Below are 26709 nucleotides of genomic sequence, written 5' to 3'. Positions count from 1 at the left end.
TCTGACCAAAGGGGCTTCGTCTATATCAACTGAGCTATGGAGGATTCTTTTCATTTATCAACTAATTTGTGAAGCCTACAGACCACCAATCTATTCTAATAAGGAACATTATACTGACCTGCTACAATCTTTGCCTCCTTACAACAGCTTGCCATATCATATGACCACAACTGGATGACTACCATGCATAGATTTGGGCTCCTGGATTCAGAAGGGAAAAAGAAGCTGCAGAAAGAAGAGTAACAAAGATGGTATTTGGATTATAGAATACAGCGTGTATATATATATTAAAGGTTATGAGGATAAATTCAGAGTATGTGAACTGCAGATACTGGTAAACAAGAAAAAACAAATCATCCCATTTGATAGAGGTCAGTAAACTTCTGAAAGGGTATTATAGGTTATTGGCGAATGAAAATTTTCATTATATGGAAGGTGGGTAGGTAGGGGGACATCCATGAAAGTTAAGTGTGTGTGTGTATGTGTGTGGTTAAGAAAGGTGTGAGAGCTAGATTTTTCTCTTACACAGCAGTGAGTGAGTGGAACTGTGCCTTTTGAAGTTGTGAATGAGTTGAAAAGATGGTATGACAGCTCTTGTGGGTGATATATGACATCACTCAATGAATCCTTTACTCTCTGAAGGTATCTGAGAACAGAAATCCACATTTAGATCTGGCCACTGGGATTTGAAGAGGATGAAGTAGCCTTGGAGAGGGTGCAGAGATGGATAACAAAAATTATATAAATGCTGTACAATGTTTATTATGAGGACAGACTAAGAGTATGCAGACTGCAGAGTTTGGTGGATAGAAGATGGGGGGGTATAATTGAGACATTTAAACTATTGAAGAGTTCTTATTGTGTTAACCCTGATGAAGTTTTTTATATGGCCATCCAAGTAAGTTTTTTTGCATGGAGAGTGGTAGGAGCATAAAATACATTGCTTGAGAGGGTTGTGAATGTGTCAACAGTGGATAAGTTTAAGGAGTGGTTTGATAGACTTTGTGTTGATCTCCCACAATGAGGCTTGTGACTCCATGGAAGTTGGGAAAATAATAATAATAATCATAATTATTATGATCAGATCCGAGAAGAGAAATCCAGATGTGTCTGATCAAAGTGTTATGCAATGGGACTACCACACTTTTATCTCCTGTGGTCAGTGTCCTCCTCAACATTGTAGCAATTCTCTGAGTTACCTTCACAACCTCTGCAATATGTCCTTGGAATTTCAAATCTCTATCCACAATCACCCCAAGATTGCTTGTTTTCTTTACTTCTATTAAATTAGGTAATTTTTTTTTACAAAGCAAACAAGTCTAGTAAGGATTATCTGTTTTTAAAATCTCAGAATATTTAAAAACACTTAAGACCTCATTGAAGCATTTTAGGAAAATACCATTAAACTGAAAAAATAGATTCCATATCTGGATGCATAGATTCATTTCAGTTTATTCTTAGCTTAGTAGTCTAGCATGAACTTTTGTTAAAAGTAAATATCGTCAGCAAATTGCTACAAAATAAAAGCTCACATGGACATGGCAATAAATCACATCAGAGAGCTTGTTGCTTGTCATTTTTTTATTTTTATGTTGGGCCCATATACAAGTGGTTGGCTGGTCAACCTATAGTACTTTAGTACAGTATATGGGTAGTGGGGTGGGAAAGGAGGAACTTGTTAACATTCGATTTGAAAGCCTGTATATTGTATTCCTTGGGAAATACCTTGGGAGGAAGACTGTTCCACAGTACAGCAGTAGCAGGGATGGAGTAAGAGGAAACGAAACTTGTTCTGTGGGTTTCAAGGTGACTCTGAAGGGATATTGGAATGTGGCTGTACGTGTCCAATGAGTTTAGTACATAGTGGGGGAATTATTGATGTTTCAGATGAGCATTTTTCATGAAACTATTTGTAGAATATACAAATTGCAGAGACTAAACGTGTATGTGAACATGGGGGGGGGGGGGTTGGTAAGAGATGGATCATTTATCAGTCTAATTGCTCTCCTCTGTATTTAGTCAAGCATTTTAAGGGAGCTTTTTGGAGCCACACTCCAAATGTGAGAACAGTATTCAATAGCTGGGCAGATTTGCGATTTATATAAGGTTAACAGCTATTTTGAAGTGGAGTAACGTCTTGAGCAAAAGAGAAAGCCTAGTTTTTTAGAAGCTGAGGATGCAATGGTTGTGATTTGTTTATGCCAGGAGAGGCCTGATGTCATGTTAATTCCGAGAAGAGAAATTTCATCTTATCTGGGGATTTGAGTCTTATCAAAAATAATACTGGGGGAAAATGGTTCTTTTTGTGGGAAATAAGACAGAACTGGGTTTTACTAGCGTTGAAGTTGACGAGGTTATCTGAGCCCCATAGGAGGATGTTTTGGAGGTCTGCGTTAAGGGAAGTTGTGGTTGATGTTCTGTGGGTTGAAGTGAGTTGTGTAGGGCAAGGTTTATCAAATGAAAGGGAGGAGTGTAATGTGCTGTCATCTGCAAAATTGTGTATTGGGTTGGAGGTCAACTGAAGTAGTTCATTGATATACAGAAGGAAGAGGGGTTTGTGAGAGAATAGAACCTTGTGGGAGACCAGCATTAGTTGGATGGTGGGAGGATTTGGGAGCCATCTACCATCACACATAGTGTGCCTCCAGACAGAAAGCTGGCAATCCATCTGCAGAAGTCCTGAGACAGTCCTAATGATGGAGGTTTGCTTAGTAAGACTTTGTGCCAGACCCAATCAAAGGCTTCAGAGATGTCGAGTGCAACTACTTGGGATTTGCCAAATTTTTCGATGGCATATATCCAGAGATGGGTGATATATGAGAGCAGGTTATTTTGCAATTATATAGATTGAAAATGAAATAGCCAAAAAGTTAAATTTTTGATAACACTGTAATAACTGACTTTGTCAAAAAACAAGTAAAACTAAGTAAAAATTTGTAACATGTAAAAGATTTAATAAATTTATTTTTATCTATAAATTGGCTTGCATCAAGGGTCAGCATTAAGTCTGTTTCTGTTTAATATTGTGATGGAGGTGGTGACAGAGGAGGTGAGAGAAGATGTGCCTTGGACAATGTTGTATGCAGATGACATCTTGCTGTGTGCAGATTCAAGAGAAGAAGTGGCAGCTAAACTGGAAAGATGGAGGGAAGTACTGGAAGAGAGAGAGGCATGAGACTGAGCAGAAGTAAGACAGAGTATATGTGTTGCAAAGTGGACAGCAGCCAGGAGACAGATCTGGAGCTGGAAGGATATGTCATCAGGAAGGTGAGGTACTTTAGATATTTAGGTTCAACAGTGGAAGAAGATGAAAGGGCCAAGAAGGAAGTGGGAGGGCAGTATACAAGCAGGTTGGAGGAACTGGAGAGAAATAGCTGGAGTGTTATGCAATAAGAGGGTGCTGATCAATCAGAAAGGCAAAATCTATTGGACAGTAGTGAGGCCAGCTATGACATATGCTATGGAAACTGTGCCCCTGAGGAAAAATAACATCAGCAGGATGGAGGTAGCAGAGATGAGAATGCTTAGGTGGATGTGCGGTGTGACCAGAAAGGATCGTCTGAGAAATGACTATGTGAGGAGAACAGTGAAAGTTACGAACTTAGGAGCAAAGATACAGGAGGCAAGGTTGAGATGGTTTGGTCATGTGATGAGGAGGGAGGAAGAGTATGTGGGAAAAAAGGTCATGCAGATGGATGTTCAGGGGAGGAGGAAGCGTGGACAGCCAAAGAAGAGATGGAGAGAGCTGTAGAAAAGGACTTGAGGATGAAGAACTTGGATGTGGTGACAGCCCAAGATAGGAGGATTGGAGGAGACTCATCATCAACAGTGACCCCACTTAAGTGGTTGAAGCTGCAGAAGAAGAAGAATATAAGTATTCAAAAAAAAAAACATCTTTACAAAATAACAGAAAATAAATTAAATTACATAAATATACTTGAATTTTTTTTAAGTTAACATTTTAGGGTTTTTGATTTCATATTCACAAAATTAGAAATAATGGTCTTAACGTCTAATTCCGCACATATATCATTTTCAATAGCTATTAACGCCAAATTAACAAGCTTTTTTGTGCCATACTTGTTCTTAAGTCGGTTTTAATCAATTTCAACTTGGAAAAGGAACGTTCACTGCTCGCTACACTAACAGATACGGTTAATAGTATTCTTAAAGCAATTGAAAAGCTAGGGTAAGATAAGTTATTGGACACAATAAAATTACGAATATCGAAAGGGTTTTGAATATTTAAATTATCCTTCCAAAAAATATCCCGGAAAGCACATAACTCATCATATATAATAGTTCTATTGAATTTACATCTTTATTGTCGCCGTCCTTCAAGAGAATCTCTATATTGTCACAATTTTTCGTAAAGTTTCGTTTTAATTTGTACTAATCTATACAAGAAATTGAAATTATCATAATATGTTTTTAGTTGTTCAAAACATTCTATTAACGAACACATTGCAACTTCTAGAGGTGTATAAAACACGTTCACTCTAAATTATCTTCTGGTGATAGTGGTGTTTCGTCGTAATGCTCGTAGTCAAATTGTTGTCTTCTTTTGTCGTCGAACTTCAGTACCAGTTTTAAATTCTTGTTCTCCATCCACCTCTTCGCTCAGTTCTTTTGCAGTTTTTAGAACTTCTTTAAAATTTGTATCTGATCGATACTCTTGTAAGAATATTTTTAAGTTTATAGATTCTAAAGCAAGTGTAATGTTCATATTTTTTCTTGAAGCATTTTACTCACAGAGTTTATTCTGTTAAGTAAATCATGCAAAGTTATAAAAAGAGCAAATAAATTTGTAGTCCTTTATTTTAGCACATAATGTTTGTGCTTCATGCTGTTTCTTTATTAAAATTTTCATTATTAAAATTTCATAAAGTGCATCGTAAATTTCTCCTAACTGATATTGTAGAGGGCGGATTGCATTAATTTTACTTTCCCATCGCGTTTCTGATGGTTGTTTCAATGTTAATTTTTTTACGAACTTTAAAACGATTGCCCAACGTTTGTAGGAGAATGAAAAGAAATTGTATATTTCTTGAATAATTGCAAAGAAACTAATTGTACCTGCATTCGCTTTGGCTGCATCGTTAATGATTAAATTTAGAGTATGAGCAGCACATGGCACGTAAAAAGCTGGAGGATTTTTGTTCAAAAGCAAATTTTGGAGCCCATATTTTTTCCCTTTCATATTTGCCCCATTGTCATACCCTTGACCTCGCATGCCTTCAATGGGAATGTTCCATTTTTCCAGTTGTTCCATTATTGTTGCACATAAACCACGTCCTGTGGAATCTGATATATCTGCAAAACCTAAAAAGTTTTCCCTGATCTTGACAATTCCATTGTCACAGGAAAGAAAGCGAATAATAATGGTCATTTGTTCTGTTTTACTTCCATTAGGTGTGCAGTCTAAAATTATGGAATAATATTTAGATTTTCGAATTGATAATAGAATTGTATCCCTGATTGCATTACTTAAAGTTTCCAATATTTCATTTTGACTGTCTTTACTCAAATAGTGTACTATTGTTTCGTTGTAGGGGCCTTTCAACATGATTTTCCTTAACGGGATCAAACTTCGCAAACAATTCTACTAATTTAAAAAAATTGCCATTATTCCTTTCATATAATTTATCAGATAATTAGCGAAAAGCTAAATTTTGGCTACCAAGGAATTTATAATTTCAATCAAACGTTCTAAAACACTCCAATGTTTCTTTTCCATTTCATACATGCTTTGAGTATGGCAATCAATAGTAGTTTTGTTTTGTAAATTTTTATCAAGGTTCCTTCCATTTTAAGAAATTTTTCATGTGAGTTAAACTAGTCTCATGTCTATGCAAAGTTGGACTTACATTTCTCCAATCGTTATAACCTTCTACAAGACTACTTGATTCAGTAGGTGCAAAAAGTTTGCAACAAAAGCAAAAAACAGAGTTTTAAACTTTCGGAATAATGAGCCATGTTCTTGGCATGAGCTCCCCGTTTTCCATTTTTCTATTATAATACATGTCGCCAAATTTACGACTACATGTATCTCTGGGATATATTATATTTTTCTTTTAAACAGGCCCCATTTCAATTAAAATAACTCATAATTTTTCATCAATATTTTCCCATTCACCTGGATCTTCTAAATTTACAGAGACTAACAACATGTTAATTTTGTGGTCAATTACAACTAAATTTTCTCTTAACTGTTTTTCACTTAAATCATGCGTCTTGTTATCTTGTTCAATAGTTGCAACAGTACTTTGATGCAAACTGGATGATGTGAGCGGTTAGTCAACTCTGATTTCTGATGTATCGATTTGGTTACAATCTGCATCAGAATATTTTAATAAATTTATTAAGAGCCCTAGTTTGTTTCTTAATATGTGCTTCTTTCACAGCATGACGCTTACGATTTTGTGCACGGGATAACTTTTTTTTTTAATTTTTGATTTCATTTCTATTTTATACCCACAAGAAATTATTACACAACAGAATACAGAGACAAAATAATAGTCCGCACTGCGCTACTGTCAGTAGTCTACTGAGATGAGTAACATATTACACAACACGACACAGAGATGAAATAATAATCCGCACTGCCCTGCTGTGAGTTGCCTGAGATGCATACTATATGACTGGTTAACTAGCAACAAATGTTTTGTACGAAAATTCGTTTCTGTGCATAAAAACCATTCACCGTTTCACTTTAGACAGACTGCAGTAGATACAACATTCTTCCGACATTCTCGCTGCAAAATTATAAACAGCCGGCTAATCAAAGAGGCGACAATATACAATTTTTTAAAATTTTTATTCGGTGTATCTGGCCTTATTTATTTTAATATTGATCATTCTAAGAATTTTTGTTTTTATTATAAAAATTTTGTTTCTTATAAATGAACTTATGAACCATGCCCCGGCGGCAGTACCCTCTTCGTAGCGGCACCTGCATGCTCTGCATGCCCGCTTCCGCCTGCCCTGGATATCACCTGTAAATTGTTGACAAGCCAGTAAAATATGGTAGGAGTGCCATTGGTTCGTCATCTAGGGTTTACTGTATAAAGTGTTTATTGTTGAAAATTGTCTTCCTTTTCTGCCAGGAAAGCACATTTAAAATCATAAGTGTGTTATTCTCGAGCTGGGCAGTTTATTTTCTGGTGAGTTACATACATACATATTATTATTATTATTATTCAGGCCTCCAAGGAGTCAAAAGACTCATCGAGGGAGGTCCTTCCTAAGACATAAAGTCTGTCAAGACTCATCGAGGGGAGGTCCCCCCCTGAGAAACACGAAGTTTATCATACCACTCTTTAAAGTCACTGACCGTTCTCGCTCCCACCACTCCATCAGGCAATGCATTCCACGGCTCAACCACCCTCCACACAAAGAAACCACTCCTTACCCTCTTGCTCACAGTTTCCTTTCGTAACTTCCAGGGATGGCCTCTTGTCATCACTCCTTCCTGCTGATCAACCAAGCGAAAGAACTCCCCAGTGTCAACCCTGTAACCACCTCTCAACAGTTTAAAAGTCTCAATCATATCACCTCTCCTTCTTCTATCCGCCAAACTCTGCAGTCCACATTCTCTCAGCCGATCCTCATAACTATCATTGTACAGTCCTGAAACCATCTTTGTCATCCGTCTTTGTATCCTTTCCACAGTTAATTTATCCCCTTCAAATCCTGGGGACCAAATCTGAGAACAATAGTCCAAGTGTGGTCTGATCAGAGACTTATACAACGGAATGATAACCCTCTTATCTCTGCAGGTCAGTGTCCTTCTCATAATAGCAGCAATCCTCTGTGTTACCTTCACCACCTTTGCAATATGTCCCCTAAACTTCAGGTTTCTATCAATCATCAACCCCAGATCTCTTGTCTCCCCTACTTCCTCCAGTATAACTCCTCCCATAGAGTATGCAGCATCCCATCGATGTTTCCCAAACCTCAAGACCTTACATTTTGCTGCATTAAACTGACACCCCCATTCATTTGCCCATCTATCTAGCTTATTTAAATCCTCTTGCAGGGCTACCACATCTGCGCTATTACTAATAATCCTTCCCAGCTTCGCATCATCCGCAAACAACTGAATATCCCCCTGCAATCCACTGGCTATGTCATTGATATAAAGGTTAAACAATATAGGTCCTAGTACTGAGCCCTGTGGGACCCCACTTGTAACCCTCTGCCTCCTGGAAACTACTCCACCATATACAACTCTCTGATACCTATCAGACAGCCAATCCTGAATCCAGTTGACCAATCTGACATCCAGACCCATGTGCTGCAACTTAAATATCAGCTTATCATGTGGCACCCTGTCAAATGCCTTCGCCAAGTCTAAGAAAATTGCAGTATATGCCTTTCCCTCATCTAATGCTCTTGTAACTTTATTATAAAAGGCTAGCATATTGCTAAAACAAGAGCGTCCTTTCACAAATCCATGTTGATTCTCACAGATAACATTACCCTCATCTGCCCAATGCTGTACACGGTCCCTCACTACTTTCTCCAAGATCTTAACAACTACTGATGACACACAGACTGGCCTATAATTAGACACTTACAGTCTGTTACCACCCTTATGCAATGGCACTATCTTATCTTCCTTCCATTCCCTGGGCACCTTTGCCAAAGCCAGACTTTCATTGTAAAGCCACGTTAAAGGTATTGTCAATTCGCTAGCACATTCTCTCAAAACTCGTGGCGAAATACCATCCAGTCCCACAGCTTTACTGACATCCAGAGTACTCAGTATCTGAAACACACTCTCCTCCTGTACCTCCAGACCTCGTACCAGTCCTATCCCTCTAGCATTAAAACTGACTCCTCTAGGATGAAATACTCCAATAAAGTGTTCATTGAACAATTCCACTATGTCCTCTGCATCAGTCACTCTATTCCCATTTTTATCCCACAATATCATTCTTCCACAGTCATTTCTTCTCCTACTGGCCACATAGCTAAAAAATTCCCTAGGATTTTCTTTGGATCTTAGGGCCAATCTCCTCTCATATTCCAGTTTCGCTTTCCTTACCACACGAGTCACTCTTCTGGCCTGTGTCTTATATTCTTCACCCATCCTCTCTTCACCTGTCTCCTTATATCTCTTCCATAGCCTCTTTTTCGCATGCAGTTCCTGTTTAATTTGTTTGTCATCCACTTTACTCCAAATTGCGCCCTCTTCTTCACTCGTGGTATACAACTTACCATTGCTGATAACAAATATTCTTTCACAATTTCCCACGCACTGGTGATATCCCGGCCGTCCATGCTTTTTTTATGTAAAAGTTTATTTATATTGTAATGGCCACTAAAACTACAACGAAAGGGAAAAAACCAACATTGAAGAGGAAGAAATTCATTTATCTTGAAGAATAAATTAAAATCTTGGATCGGTTGAAAATTGGATAAAAACCAGGAGCTGTTGCAAGGACTCTGAATTTAAATGAATCAACAATTAGAACAATCAAACAAAATGATCATTAAAATCCGAGAAAGTGTTATTGCTGGGTCAACGGTAAGTGCAAAGCACGTTGCTTGTGTTTGCGATATTCTAATAGAAAAATGGAGAAATCTCTAATGATTTGGATAGAAGATTGCACTCAAAAGAAAATGGCCTTGGATGGACACCTTATTAAGCAAAAAGCTCTCAAAGTTTATAAACATTTAAAAGAACTCAATTAAGATTCTTCAGAAGAAATCTCTCAGAATGGATTTTGTGCCAGTATGAGTTGGTTCGAAAACTTTAAAAAGCGGTTTTCTTTGTATAATCTTAAAATCCAGGGAGAATCAGCATCAGCAGACGTTGAAGCTGCCCAGAAATACCCAGCAGAACTTTTAAAAATCATTAAAGAAGGTGGTTACAGTGCAGACCATGTGTTCAATGCAGATGAATCTGGGTTATATTGGAAAAAAATGCCAAAACGCACCTATATTTTGAAAAATGAAAGATCAGCTCCTGGATTCAAAGTTTCCAAAGATAGACTTACTCTACTGTTTTGTAGTAATGCATCAGGTGATTACATGACAAAACCAATGTTTATTAACTGATCCGCAAATCCTCGTGCGATGAAAGGGCTCGACAAGTCCAACCTACCTGTTTATTGGCGGGGCTAACAAAAAAGGCATGGGTTACAGCTAGCATGTTTTTAAAAATTGGTTTTTCAAGTGTTTTGTACCAGATGTAGAAAGTTACACAAAGAAAAAGAATATGGACTTCAAAATTCTACTAATTTTAGGTAAACGCACCAGGCCACCCAACAAATGTAAGCCATCCGAATATTAAAATAACTTTTTTGCCACCTAATACTACTTCACTTATTCAACCACTCGACCAAGGAATAATATCAACATTTAAGTCATATTATATTCAGCGAACATTTCAATTAATTTTGGAAAAAATGGAATCTAATCCAAACATGACAATACCTCAAGCATGGAAAGAGTTTTCAATATTGAATTGTGTAAAAATTATTTCTCTGTCCATTAAGGAATTACAACACTCTATGCTGAATGCTTGCTGTAAAAAAAATAAAAAAAAAATGGCCTGAAGCTGTTAGGAACAAAATTTCGTAGATTATCCAGCTACGTTGTATAATAAACGTCACACACATTTCTAGTGGAGAGGGCTTTTGCGATATGGTTGAAAAAGAAATTAGTGAATTAATTGATGGAGAAACAGATTTAAATGAGGAGGAACTGGTACAATTAATAGATGAACGGCATCAAACCAAATGGCAGGGAAAGTTCTGCCGAAGATTCTGATTGTGATGAATCTGTTAAAGAATTCAGTTTAAAGAAATTAGCAGAAGGATTGGACTTGGCCAGAAAGTTGGGAAATTATTTTACGGATAATGATCCCTCAATGGAGCATTTGGAAAAATTCACGAGACAATTGGATATTTGTTTAGCTCCATATTATGAACTTAATAAAAAATTGCAGTGGAAAGCAAAGTCTTATTACTGACTTCTTGATGACTAAACTAGCCGAAGTATGCAATGAGAATTATACAAATGATGTCCAAGAGATTTGAAGTGGTGACAACTTTCGGCCACTTAAAGAACATCTATGAAATGTTATTTCTGAAGACAGTGATGATAATTAAAATATGCGCTTTATTTTATTGTGTCTAAAACATTTATGCATTATGTGCAATGAAATTTATGTACAATTTGTCATTTTTATAATTTTATACTACGTATTTGTCTCATAGTTTATGTTTTCTTAACTTACATCAATTACCTGAATTAAATAAAAATATTGTCATTGTTGTTTATATAATTTAAAAAAAAAAAAAAAGATTTCGGAACCTAACCCCTACTTTTTCTATGTGATCTAAGTCTCGTATAACGCGCATTTCTATGAAACCTAACATCCGCGTTATACAAGGGTTACCTGTATATAGAGATAATATATAGATATAGATAAAATAAAATAAAATAGATAAAATTTCATGATGGTTTCTTTTCAAGTATGTGATTTCTTTATGCAGTGGAGGCTCATGGCTTGAAATCGTGGGAGGTGCTGCAACTTTAGAAATATACATACACACTGTAAGTATAATGTATACGTGTTTGGATAAAATATCAAAATTATGGTAAAAATTTAAAAAAAAAAAATTAAACATGAAAAAATATTGTTTATTATCGATAAAATTATAGTTTGGTATAATTCAAAATTACTTAAAAATAAAATATATTCTTCTTGTTTTGTTTCATGACAAAATATTGTTTATTATCTATCAATAAAATTATATAGTTTAGTATAATTCAAAATTACTTTAAAATAAAATCCATTCCTTTAATTACAATTAAAGGAATGGATTTACAATTTTTGGACATTAAAATTAAATCCTTTAATTGTAATGTCCAAATATTTAAAGAGACAGAGTAAACACGATAAACACTATGAACACTCTACTACTAGTGCAAACTGCATATAAACAACGGTGGAATTGCGCAATGGACAGTGCTACATTACACTAATAGCTCACATCTCACTATGATGTGTATATGCTTGTACGCATAGCAATATGACACTGTGGTAAACACAGTGCTGCTAGCATCCTTCGCCCTCCTAAGTGCTACAAGATGGATTTTTATTATTTTTTATACAAAATAAGAGAATTGCATAGGATTGTTGATGATAAAATTAAATATTAGAAACAATATAAATAAATTAATAAATATATTTATATATCAAGAAAAATTGGGGGTGCTGCAGTTCTTCAATGCCTATGCACGACCGTGCCTGCTTTACAGGGTATAAGCAAGTTATCAGGTTCACTTTTAAACTTGCCCTTCTCCATATTTGGATCCAACTCACACTTCAGAAGACTTTATCAAAAAGTGGCTTGGATAGTGTGAAAATTTCATTTAAAAATCTGTTATTAAATTCCAATCTAACAACATCAAGCATTTTATCTTCAAGATCATTTTTGTTCTCACTTTTCTTGTCACTAACTTATCCAGTCTTCTATGGCAAGCTTATTACGGTGAGACTCATTAAGTTCCCAAATACCTATCATCTCTGTGTTTTCAAAGCCCTCACCATATGAGGGTTTTGAAAACACATTCCGTTTGTGATTATAACAATCTTGGTTGCTGCATTGTAATTGTATTGATGCTCCAATTAGAACAGGTTACATGTTGAACTACAAAGCTGGAAATCACAGTCAACTTAGGAGAATACTATCTTTGGTCCCATGGTATCAGTTACTAAATGGGGAAAATATGAGCAATACATGGGAATATTTGAAAAAGTGCTTAAATGAGGTAGTATCTGAATGTATCCCTAGTGTTCAAAGAATAAATTGGTTGGGAGTGAAATGGATGTGCAACCTTCTTAAGAAAGAGATCCACAAAAAGATGATGTGGAAAGAATATTGTGAGAATAAGATTGAGAGGAGTTATGAAATATATAAAGCTTGGGCCAGAAAAGTAATGAGTATTGTGTGGAAAGCTAAATCAGACTGTGAAAAGAAATTAGCCATGCAAGCTAAATGCAATCCAAAAGAATTTTATTGTTATTTGCAAGCAAAAGAAAGAATGAATGTGAAAGAATAACTTTATTGAATACATATGGTACTCTGATGTTAGAAGCTAATGAGATTGTTCAATTAATTAATTCCCTTTGCTGAGAATATATCAACGAGGTGTATGTAACAAGGTGAACAGTGCTACTGCTATACTGGATGAAGAGTTAGAGATGCATGAAAATGAAGAGCTGTTGCATAACCTGGATAAGAATTTGCTAATAGAGACAAATGAAATATCAGTCTATTTGTTAAAGGAATATTCAGTTGAATTAGCTGGGCCTTTCACGTTTGAATAACTTGAGTCCAAGCTCAGTAATGCTACCACAGGAATGGAAGGAATGTATGATACTTCCATTGTACAAGAGTGATACATGCAAAAACTGATGTGTCCAACTACCAACCTATAAGAATATCTGGTGTGGTAGTGAAGATTTCAGAGAAGTTGGTAAGAACTCACATACAGAAATGAGCAAGGAGCAGCATGGGTTTACTAAAGGAAGGTCATGTTTTAGCAATTTGCTCATATTTTATAACAATGTTATGGCTGAGTTAGATAAAGGGAATAGACACACTATGATAATGTTGGATTTTTCTAAAGCATTTGATAGGATACCACAAGAAAATCTATTGCATAAATTGGAGAATATGGGATTGAAATATACTCGTAAACTCTTGACTTGGATCAGGGGATGGTTTTTTTTTTCTCAGACATATATCAAAAAGTGGTATACAGTGGGTGTGAATCTTCTAGATTTAAGGTGATCAGTGGTGTATACCTCAAGATTCAGTCCCCGGGCCATTATTGTTCAATCTGTACATTAATGACATTAGCCAGGGTCTAACATCATATCATTATTATTATTCGTGACACTTCCAAGGAGTCCAAAGACTCATCGCAGTAGGACACCTACAACTGTCTCAACCACTACACTGAACCTCTACTACGAATCATCTCCATCAACGGCATCTACCTCCACCACTACCACAACTAGTATTTTTTGTCTGTAAATTGTGCAATTGTTTGCCGATGATGCGAAGATAGGCAGGGCAATCAGGAATGCTATTGATATTCAGCACTTACAAAATGATTTGCAATAGGCTGGAAATGTGGGCAAATGAAAATGGCTATTAGTTTAATGTTAGTAAGGGTAAAGTGATGTGCTTTGGCATGAGTAGATTTCCAATGGCATATTATATTAGCAGGGTTAGGCCAGAGGAGGGAGATTCCTATCCACCAATTCTTGTCTGAGGAGGCAAGGTATCAGTGGATAGGAATTTGAAGTTCACAGGTCACATAGCAAAAGTTGCAAATACAACTCAGAGGATGTTGAAGTGAACCTTGACATGTAAGGATAATAAAGTCATTTTGACTCTTTATAAGGCTTTGATAAGACCACACCTGGATTATTGTGCACAGATTTGGTCTCACAGATTCCAAGATGATAAAGAAGCTATGGAAAGGATGCGAAGAAGAGTTACAAAGATTATATCCAGGTTATGGGATTTAGATTACGAGGACAGATTGTGAGTATGTGGTCTATAAACTTTTAAATGGTTATAGGATATGGTATGATGAAATTTTTCATTATATGGAAGGTGGAGAGAGAGAGAGAGCACACAGGGGCATCCATGGCAATTAAGTTTGTTCACAGTCAAGAAAGGGGTAAGAGCTAGGTTTTTCTCTCACAGAGCAGTGAGTGAGTGGAATAGTTTGCCTTTAGGGTGGGGGGGGGTGCATCTAGTATAAATGAATTTAGGTATAACAGCATGGTTTGGGTGATTTATAGCCTCCCTCAATGAGTCCTTGACTCCCTGGAGGTCTCAGATAATAATACATCCAAGAGCATCACTGAGTAGCCATGTTTTTTTTATCCAATTTCCATTATCACTTTATTATAAAAAGTAAGCAAATTAAAAGGCAAGACCACCTTTCACAAAACCATGGTGTCCCTTATAAAGTAACCTTCCTGATGCAGTAAGACTATTTTGTCCTCTCCAGTGGTACTTTCCCTGTACTTACTTTGTCCCTTTCCACTCCAATGGTACTTTCCCTGTACTTACTTTGTCCCTTTCCACTCCAATGGTACCTTCCCCATACTGAGGCTTAAATTAAACAGCTTGGTAAGAGGAACTGAAAACTTCCTTGCACATGCTCATAATATATGTTGGTAAGTTGGCTCATAGTACATGAAAGTTGGTAAGGGGTTGTTATAAGATCAATGGTGGAGAAGTTCTGCAGAGAATAGTGGGAGATCAGGGGAGAACCAGAGGTCATCCCTGGAAACTGTATAAAGAGGGTGTGAGTAGGGGAGTGAAAGGCAGGTTTTTTTCGTGCAGAATTGTGAATGATTGGAATGCCTTGCCTGAGAGTGTGGTGTCTGCAAGGAGTTTGAGTGTGTTTAAGACACGGTATGATGAGATGTGTGTGTATGATAAAAGGACCTCCCTGAGTCTTTGACTCCATGAGGTCTTGGGGTAATAATAATATAGGCTAATATGTCATCTAATCCTATAATAATCTCTCCTCGAAATTCTTATGCCATGCTACTGTTGAAAGCTGACTCCTCTGTCATAATTTCTTTGTAATTACACATATATCCCTTCTTAACAGAAATTTCTCTGTGTCTGGCAATCTCCCACGTCAAGACTATATGATCATATGATACTATATTATCAGTTAGAAAAATAATCTGAAAAATAGAAACATATTTGAAGCTAAATGAAGTTTCACTTAATGCAGATAGCCATATGGAACCATTCTGTAAAAAGCAAAGTTGTTACCCAGACCTTTTTATTGACTTTCCAATAAACTGGGTAGTGTTTTCTTTTTCTGTTTCTGTAATGTGCATAGATTAAGTGATTTGTAAATGACCATCAGTTTGAATACATGACCACTATCATTTACAAAACACATAATAGTCTTTTGATAGACTTAAATCCTGGATCAGATTTTTCACCTTTTTTTTTTTTGCTAGGTAATTTGTACCTTACAATACGAACTTTGCAGAAATTAAGGGAAGGAATTTTTAGCATTGGTCTGCTCAACATGGCCAAAAATTATCAGCATCAATGAGACTTGGTTGACAGAGGATTTTGTTTTAGTGATAGGATGTAAAGAGTATTGCATCATCAGGGAGAATAGAAGGAACAGAATGGGAAGAGGCAATATTACTGATGATAGCCAACAAACTGCAAGGAGGATTTTTAAGATTGAAGGTCATGGTTCATTTGAAGCCATCTTGTGTGAGACAGAAATCAACAGCACAAACTGTATTGTTGATCACTGCTATAGACAAAGGGAGAGAGAGGGGTTAGAAAAATATGTGGATGCCATGCACAGATTAGCACAGTGAGTTGTTAGGCCAAACAATTATGGGAGACTTCATCTAAGAGACATAGATTGAAGGGAGGGAAAGGTGCATGGCAAGATGAAGATAGAATTTATAAGGTTACTAATGGATAGTTATCTGAAACAGTGTGTGATGAAGGGGAACGCAGAGTTCAGGAGTGTTAGATCAGCTAACATCATCAGAAGATATATCTATAGCCAATGTAGCCATACTCCCTTCCAGGGCCGGCCATCTCGAGGGTGCGGTGGGTGCAATGCACCCGGACCCCACAATCGAGTGGGCACAGTCGGTACACATTTGCGGAAACGTATTATTATATTTCGAATGTGTATTTTTTTTGTTTTCCTGTGCCAAAATCATTTGCAGGTAAGAGGGTTTACAATACATTTATTTCGAATCCTTTAATTTTTACCTTTGAAAAATATTTTAGGGCCCCAAAAGGTTTCTTGCACCCAGGTCCCTTTATAGAGAAGGCCGGCCGTGCTCCCTTCAGTCAGAGAAAGTAGCCATGCAACCTTTTCTTGAGAGGTTGCAAAATATATGGAGTTGTTAGTTAAGATGGAGTATATTTGGAACTTCACTGATTTCCATAAATTAAGTAACAAAGAGAAAAATTGCGATAACTTTGGGGGGGGGGGTTATACCATGGCATTAAAGCAGTCATTTTGAAGTGGCTTTTGATTTCGTGTCTGGAGTGAGAGCAATTTCATGATAGCAAAATCATGAAAATCCTTGAATATGGCTACAAGACATCATCTAACCAATTAATAAGTACAGGTGATGAGCCATCATAAGTCTGGCAAAAGTCAGGCAGAGGTAGCCAGATGATTGCACATGAGTCATTCCATGATTCATTCACAAACTGTGGAACCAATTCCAACAGTTACAAACAGCATCCTGGACAGTAAAAAAAAAGACCATGAGCTATAACTCCAGTGGGTGACTGATATCTCCAATTATCTTCTTGCTGAAACAGATGTGCTACCACAAAGCAGCTATGATCTGGCTTTGCATCAGCAAACTCTGTTGGAAAAGGAAATGCTATGGAGGAGTACAAGCCAGTTGATGGCAATCGGATCCATGAAGAACATAAAGTATAGGCAAGCAAGGTGAAGAACATGGTAAAGAAAGAAAAGGTGGAGTATGAGAGGATTTAACCTTGGAATTAACCTTGGTTGTTGAGCCAAGGCTAATTCCAGAGAACTCTTCTGCTATATGGCAAGCAAGAGAAAGAATAATTATAGCAGGTTGACACTGGTGGATAATCATGGCAGCAGAGTGACCAATGCAAAGTATATAGTGGAATTATTGAATGAGCACTTTATCAGCATATACCATACTGGTGTAAATGATGGTGTACAATACATAAAAGAGAGGAAAGTATTAGGAGAATTGGAAGTTAAATAATCAGTGGTGTAGCAAGTGTTGATTTAGTTAGATATTAATAAGGCTGAGGAAATGGATGACATATCACCACATATTCTTAAGGAAGGTGCACAACAGTTAACTATGCTCTTGCCCTGGTTATTTAATGAAAGTCTTGCATTAGGTAAGGTTCCTAAGGGTGGAAAGAAGTCAAAATAGTATCACTTCTCAAGCATGGTTATAGGACAGAAGTTTCCAGTTACAGACCAGTCTATATAATTGCAGTTGCAGTCAAGGTGTTGGAGAGATTGGTTAGGAATAGAATATAAGATTGGATTAATAGCCATAGTATTCTTTATAATGGTCAGCACAGATTTATAAAGGATAAGTCTTGTTTTAGCAATTTACTTGCATTTTATGACAAGGCGATGAGTGTGTGTTAGAGATAAGGGAGAATCATATACAGTGATATTCTTGAACTTTGCAAAAGCATTTGATAGATTACCACATGATAAATTGTGTACAAGCTGCAGAGAAATTGGAATAGATTGCATATTGATTAGATGGATCAGAGAGAGAGAGAGAGAGAGGCTCTCTGAACGATACCAGCAGGTTGTGTATGACGGAGCAGTGTCTCAAAAAAGGAGGGTAACCAGTGGTGTACCTCGGGGTTCTGTTCTTGGGTCCTTGCTGTTTAACTTGTTTGTAAATGATATATCATGTGGACTGACTGGGGATCTTCAGTTATTTGCTGATGATGATACAAAGTTGGGAAGAATTACAGTACTGATATTAATTCCCTTTAGGAAGATTTGAATAGACTTTTGACTTGGCCAAAGGAGTGGGGTTAGAATTTTAATATTAATAAGTGTGAGGTGTTGCATTTTGGAGTGCAGAAATATAAGGTTGTGTACTATACTGATGATGCTGTACTGCAGGAAGTGGATCAGATTTGAGATTTGGGAGTGATGGTTAACAGCAGACTGAAGTTTAGAGAGCATATTGCAAGTATTGCAAAGACTGCACATCATAGTGCCACTATGATATACAAAGTACTCTAACATGTAGGGATAACGAAGTGTTTGTGCCACTGTATAAAACACTGGTCAGACCAAACTTGAATTATTCTGCTCAAATTTGTTCATCTAGTTTTTGGTGTGATGTGGAAACATTGGAGAGGATCCAGAGAAGAGTGACTAGACAATATCAGGACTCTGGAATGCTGGGTAAGAGAGGTTGAAGAAATGTGAATTGCAGAGTTTGGTGAATAGGAGGAAACAAGGTGATATCATACATGTTTAAGTTAGTTTTTATTTATTCATGTGGGGTTCCCCCGTTCCTTGACCGCCCCTTAGGACTGGTTGAGCCCTCCTAATGAAGGATTAATACTATATCCTATAACTGTATAGCCTGTGTGTTCATGGGAGCAGTTTGCCTGCTTGCAGGATGAAAAACAACAGATAAACTGGGGGGGGGGGGACCCTGCTGTCCATGCCCAAGACTGGCTAACTTGGCTATGGCTGAGAAAGACCCTTAAGCTCCTCACGTCATCGATGGGAATCGAACCTAGGACACTCCTTCCCCCAGGTATATGGTTGCAAAGCACATAGCCACTAGGCTAACCGCACGAACTGTTTAGTTAGTGAGGGAATTTTATCGGATTAATCCAGGGGGATTATAAAAATAGTAGAGGGTGAGAGTGGAAGAATCAAAGGCCATCCCTGAAAGTTGTGTAAAAGTGTGGTGAAGAGAGAGATGGGTATGAGGAGTAGATTTTTACATGGAAAATTGTCACTTAATGGAATGCATTACCAGAATATGTTGTTAATGCAAGAAGTGTTAAGGTTTTAAGATTTGGCATGATAGATATGTTGTAATTTGAATGAACCTTCCATGAGTCTGCTGACTCCATGGAGGTATCTCAATATTCTCTGGTTCTGCACTTCCAAACTCACTAAATAACACTTTCAAAAATCTAACTCCAAAACCATTCAAATATAGTCCATCACACATATATAATGCTTTTTGTCCATCAAATTCACTCCATACATCTATAAACTGCATACCAATTGTCCAGCACAATCTTCTCATTGACTCGTTAGCAATCATGGCCCTTACTTTCAACTCTGCTCTGTCATGCCAAGACAGAAAACTCAGTCTTTACTTCCTTACTCTTCATTTTCACTTCTTTCAACAACAATTTCATATCCCCTCTCTCTCTCTCTCTCACTGCATATTTCTCCCCTTTCAAATAATTTGTTCCTGCCAAAAACAATAACCTCTTTCACTTCTTCCTTCTGCAAATTAGCAGCTTCACTAACATCATTGATCTTCACACCTGGGAAACATGCTTTCGTTATGTATATCTCATGGAATCTCTACATAATATCTCATCCTTATTTCCAGTTTCTCATACTTTCCCCCATTCACTTTTCCTTTCAGTTTCCTCTCCTGCTGGACAACACAACAATAATTTCTCCAGTCACTCTAGCTCCCATTTTGTTCTGTGAATGATGCCACATAAGTCCACATAAGTGTGCTAGTTCACTCCTTACTGTCACCTCATCATTCAAATTACTTTCAGCTACTTCTTTCATACTTTCATTTATATTTCATGCACTAGCATTCATTACTTCCACATTCAGAACACTTTTGCTACCTTTTCTTACATCGTTAATATTATTATTATTACACCCTCCATGCAGTCAACAGACTCATTGCAGGAGGTTCATTCAACTGATAACATATTTATCATGTAGAATTTTAAAATCCTTAACATTCCTTGCATTAACAACACATTCTGGTAATGCATTCCATTTACTGACAATTCTCCATGTAAAAAATCTGCTCTTCACACCCCTCTTCACCACACTTTTACATAACTACTTCAAGGAATTACCTCTGGTTTTTCCCCTCTCACCTTCCACCCTTTTTAAAATCCCCTCTGGATTAATCTGATAAAATCCTCTCACTAACTTAAATGTCTCTATCATATCACCTCTCTTCCTCCTATCCACCAAACTCTGCAATCCCCATTTCTTCAACCCCTCTCTCCATAGCCAGCATTCCAAAGGCCTGTCATTCTCTTAGTCACTCTCCTCTGAACCCTCTTCAATGTCTCCACATCACATTGAAAACCAGGTGACCAGATTTGAGCACAATAATCCAAGTGTTGTCTGACCAGCACCTTATACAGTGGCACAACTACTTCCTTATCCTTCCATTTTAGAGTACTTCTTATCATGGTAGCATAGCCTTTGAAACACTAGCAAAACTCTAAACTGCAGTCCACTGTCAACCATCATTCCAAAATCTCAAATCTCATCCATTTCCTGCAGTAGGCACCATCAACATAGTACACAGCCTTATATTTCTGCACTCCAAAATGCAACACCTTGCACTTATTGATATTAAACTACAACCCCACTCTTTTGTCCAAGAAAGTCTATTCAAATCTTCCTGAAGGGAATTAACATCAGCAGTGCTACTTATAATTCTTTCCAACTTTGCATCATCAGCAAATAACTGAAGATCCCCAGTCAGTCCACATGATATATCATTTACAAACAAGTTAAACAACAGCAGCCCAAGAACAGAACCCTGGGGCATGCAACTGATTATCCTCCTTTGTCGAGACATTGCTCCATCATACACAACCTGCTGGTATCATTCAGAGAGCTATTTCTGATCCATCTAATCAATATACAATCTATTCCCATTCTCTGCTGCTTGTATACCAACTTATCATGTGGTAATCTATCAAACGCTTTTGCAAAGTCTAAGAATATCACTGTATATGATTCTTCCTTATCTAATGCACTTGTCACCTTATAAACTGCAAGTAAATTTCTAAAAACAGGACCTACTCTTTACAAATCCATGCAGACCATCATAAAGAATGCTATGTCCATCAACCCAATTCTGTATTCTATCCCTTACCAATCTCTCCAACACCTTGACCACAACTGCAGTTATACAGACTGGCCTATAGTTGGAGACTTCTGTCTTAGAACCATGCTTGGTCACTTCATTTTCCTGTTTTTCACATGACTATCATTTCTTGCACTCGCACACGAATCGTTTATGGTACACTCTCTCTCGCCACTCTCGTTTTCATACCATGACCCATTCACTCTTGGCAATGAATACATGGAACATATGCTACATTGTACAAAATCCATATTAAACTCAGTGGACTTGGCTGCCTTTTCCTTGTACACATTGTGCCATTAAAAATGCTTTTTAAACAATATCCCATATTAAATTTCTGGAAAAAAAAACATACCCACTTAACTTTACAGTGTCTAAAGTGAATAAGATATAACCAAATTCTTATAATTCACTAAAATAAGACTTATCTGTAAAACACATGCAATACCACTGCCACCACTCTCATCATAAACCAGAAGGTGCAAAAAAATAAAATACTGAAGAAAATATAAAAGAAAAGATGATCAGAATACCCATGAATACCAGTACCAATTGCATGCAAAAGGGATGAACATAATAAGAATAGCTAAATCAGATTATGAGAGGAAATTAGATGAGCAGGCAAATGGAAAATAAGGTTTTTTTTTTTTCCAGGTAGCAAATAAGAAGAATTGATGATGGAAGAATAATTTTAATCATTGTTGATGGTAGGAAGTGATAGAAGAAAAATAGTTGAGATACTAAGGGTTTATTTTCCAAAGGTGTATCATCCAAGTGGAGATACTGCAGTTGCTATGAGAATTGAGGTGGACAAATTAAGGATGCTCAGCATATTGAGAAATATCAATATGTAAATACAGCAGTGGTACATTGGCTCATGTTATGAGAATGTGCAAGAGAACTAGCAGCATCTCAGTTCTGGCAAGGTTCCAAGAGAGTGGAAAGAGGATATCCTGGTAGTTTCAATACATAAATTTCTAAACAATATCCTGTATTACTGGACTGTAATATGGGATATCATATTACATTATATCTTAGTAATGGATTGAAGCTCCAGGACAGAATGTAGCAAATTACAAACCAATTGTATCTCAGGAGTAGTGGTTAAAGTACTGATAAAGATGGTTAAAGGTAGAATGTAGGAATGACTGGATAGGAATATGATAGTCTATGGGTGGACTCTATGACTTTGTGAACGGTAGGCCCTGCCTTAGTGATTTACCATTTAATAATGACAGCTGAGATGGGTGAGAGAAATAGCTACACCATGATACTGCTAGACTTTGCAAAGGCATTTGTTAGAGCAAATGGGAATGGATATGATGCTGGTGGCATGGAGATGGGGGGGGGGGCGAGGACTGATATACAAACATCAAAGAGTAGTATATGGTGGAGTAGAATCCAGGAGAATAAAGATGACTAGTAGAGTGCCTCAGGGTTCTGTACTAGGGTGATTACTGTTTAATTTATATATTAATGATATAAGGACTAATTTAAGAGGGAATATTCACTTGTTTGCTGATGATGCAAAACTGAGGAGAGCAATAGTTAATAAAGATATGTAGAGATCTGCAGGATGATTTAAATAAATTGGCAGTGTGAGAAAAGTATAATTGTTGTCAGGTTAATGTTGCAAAATGTAACATTATGCACTTCAGGATGAAAAGATTACACACTGTGCACTATTACAATTATTACATTGATAGTACTGGACTGAAGAAATTGATGAGGTTAGGGATTTTGGGGTGATGGTGGAAAGAGTTGAAGTTCAGAAGGCATATTGCAAAAGTTTTCAAAGTAGTTCAAAAGAGTACTTGGATACATATGGAAAGTCTTAGGTGCAATTGATTATTCGTAATAGAACTTCACAGTATAGACACAACACCAAAAATGAAAAAATACATTTATTAAATTTAATGATATTTTGCTGGTTTTCTACCCATCTTCAGAGGAACATTATGCACACGGCACTGAACTGAATAAATGTGGAAAAACAATTCAAATCATAACTGAAACCGACTAATGTCATTATGGCAAAACTCTATGGTCCAGATAACCATAAAGTTAATTTGGAGAAGTCAGACTTATCAGATCTTAAAATAACAATCTCCCAGATCTTTAGCAAATTAATGCAGCCATACTTGTTGAGGTTGGTAAAAGTGCTTCAGAGCTGATGCTGATTCTAAAAATAGTCTCTCAGACCTATACTGAATTCTATGTAATATAGATCTTTTCCTCCATCTACTCCTCTGTTAATGAGTATCTAGAACATGGTCTGCCAATCCTGACTTGCCATTGATGATTGGAAACGTAATTTTTATGTTCTCCAAGGTGGATATTAACTGATCTATCAGTCTGTCTAAGTAGGCTACTGCAGACACAAGGAACTTTATGCACTTTATGGAGAATATGTTGATCTTTCAGAGAACGGATGAAGGTAGCTAGCTGAATGAAAGGTTTGAAAGTGGCATGGAGATTCATATTTGCAGAGAATTTAGGCTATTTTTTTTCTAATATATCCTTAATATATGGGTCAGAAATGGTTTCAAGAACTGTATCATATGAACAAATAGCCCTATATTTTGTCCTGTTGGTCTCTCTCTCTCACAACATATAGTCTCACATGTACTCCATCTCATCTTGCCTTTCTGCTGAATTCCTAATCTTGTTAGTAGCAATTCTGTTATTATCACAATACAATTATATATTTGGTTTAATCCTTTATCCAAGTGTAAGCAAACAAAGTTTGCACCTGAAGTATTTTCAGGACTGGGGCAACTCGTGGCAAAGATGGTATAACTTCTCATCACTTGCCTTAGTATCCCATAATGCAAAGCACATCTCCTTGCAGGATTATATGAGGGATTGTAATGTTATGCATTAAGGGAATGGTTACTACCCAGACCGGTTTCGACATTTATTGAAGTCTCATCAGTGGGAGCCAGACCCAGAGGTGGTAATACTAAGGTGGAAGGAAGTAATGGAGAAGTCATATTTCCATATACCAGTTGCCAAAAGGTTCATCATTATTAAAATTCTCTGGCTTAGAGATAAATTGATAGTTTTTTTTCACTTGGCTATGCTACCAATTATACGAAAGTTTTATTTTTCACTTGGTTAGACTATAATAAATTTAGTTTAATCCTTTATCCAAGTGTGAGCAAACAAAGTTTGCACCTGAAAGTATCTTCAGGACTGGGGTAAGGTGGTACAACACCGGGCAACTCATTGCAAAGGTGGAGCAAGCTAATATCATTCCTATCTCAGTATCTCCCATAATGCAAAACACATCTCCTTGCGGATATGTATAATGTTATGCATTAAGGGAAGGGCCACTACCCAGACTAGTTTCGACCTTTATTGAGGTCTCTTCAGTGGGAGCCAGGCCCAAGTGGAGATACCAGGCAGAAGCATTAGCAAGGTCATCTCTACCTATAGGAGTTGTTAAACGGTGTGCCACCTTTTTATTAAATTACTCTGGATTTAGAGAAAGATGTTGAAAGTTTTATTTTTCTCTTGGTTAGACTATAATAAATTTAGTTTAATCCTTTATCCAAGTGTGAGCAAACAAAGTTTGCGCCTGAAAGTATCTTCAGGACTGGGGTAAGGTGGTACAACACCGGGCAACTCGTTGCAAAGGTGGAGCAAGATAACATCACTCCTCCCTTAATGCATAACATTATACATATCTGCAAGGAGATCTGTTTTGCATAATGGGAGATACTGAGATAGGAGTGATGTTAGCTTGCTCCACCTTTGCAACAAGTTGCCGGTGTTGTACCACCTTACCCCAGTACTGAAGATACTTTCAGGCGCAAAGTTTGTTTGCTCACACTTGGATAAAGGATTAAACTAAATTTATTATACTACCAATTATACATTTGGTTTAATCCTTTATCCAAGTGTAAGCAATGTGCTTTGCATTATGGGATACTAAGGCTAGTGATGAGAAGTTATAACCATCTTTGCCACAAGTTGCCCCAGTCTTGAAAATACTTCAGGGCCAAACTTTGTTTGCTTACACTTGGATAAAGGATTAAACCAAATATATAATTGGTAGCATAGCCAAGTGAAAAAACTTCCATTATCACAATATACCTCCTCTCATCCTGTTCCGTATTTCCTCTCTGAAAGTACAATACTTTCTTACATTATTATTATTATACAAGTATTACAATGGAGTTAGAAGACTCATCATGGAAGATCCATTATTCACACGCTAGCCATGATTCACACACTGCCTATCATGCCTCTCCTTAAACTCATTCACTGATGGGGCACCAACTGCCTCTGGCAATCCATTCCATCCATTCACTCACTACTCTCCAAGCAAAAAAAAAAAAAAAAACATGTCCAAACACTCTTGCTAACCACACCCTTGTTCCTCTTGTTTTCTCCTCTTCTTGTTATGTACTGAAAAAAAAAAGTCTTCAGTTAAATCCTATAAAACCTCTTAATAAATTAAATGCTTCTATTGTGTCTCTTCTTTTTCACCTATCAGCTAATTTTTTAAGCTTACAGACCATGAATCTATTCTCATAGGGAACATTCTCATCATCCTTTCAGGGATTTAGGCTCAGTGGTCTGTTCTAGTCCCATTCCATCTTTTGCTTGGTCATCTCCGACTTCTATGTCCTTTAACTGGGTGGTAGAGAAGTATCTTTTTTGATAATTCTTTCAATAGGTTTAATCAACTTCTTTCAGTATTCATATATAATTTTATTATTATTATTCAAGCCTCCATGGAGCCAAAAGACTCATAGTGGGAGGTCCTTCATAGGAAACACAAAGTCTATCATACCACTCCTTGAACTCATTGACAGTTCTTGCTCTCACCACTATATCATGCAATGCATTCAATGGTTCAACCATTCTCCATGCAAAAACTACTGCTCGCCTTTCTGCTCGCAGCTTCCTTTTACAACTTCCCCTTGTCATCACTTCTTCCCGCTGTTCCACCAAGCAAAAGAACTCCCCAGTGTCTACCCTGTAACTACCTCTCAGCAGCTTAA

At 37.0% G+C, this 26709-nt stretch overlaps 1 protein-coding gene across 1 annotated transcript in view; it reads left to right on the top strand.

Moving 5' to 3' along the window:
- Positions 1 to 26709, top strand: part of LOC150104851 (uncharacterized) — an 867921-nt gene that overhangs the window by 145986 nt on the left and 695226 nt on the right. Inside the window, exon 2 of the mRNA XM_090395079.1 lies at positions 11508 to 11568. The gene's annotated coding sequence lies outside the window, so the exon portion shown is untranslated. The remainder of the gene's footprint in view (positions 1 to 11507; positions 11569 to 26709) is intronic.

The sequence above is a fragment of the Typopeltis vanoorti genome, chromosome 7 (assembly GCF_054136105.1).
Source record: "Typopeltis vanoorti isolate ZY-2024b chromosome 7, IOZ_Tvanoo_1.0, whole genome shotgun sequence".
NCBI classification, from domain to species: Eukaryota; Metazoa; Arthropoda; class Arachnida; order Uropygi; family Thelyphonidae; genus Typopeltis; species Typopeltis vanoorti.
Note: the sequence above shows the minus strand (reverse complement) of the source record. Positions and strands in the feature narration are given on the sequence as shown.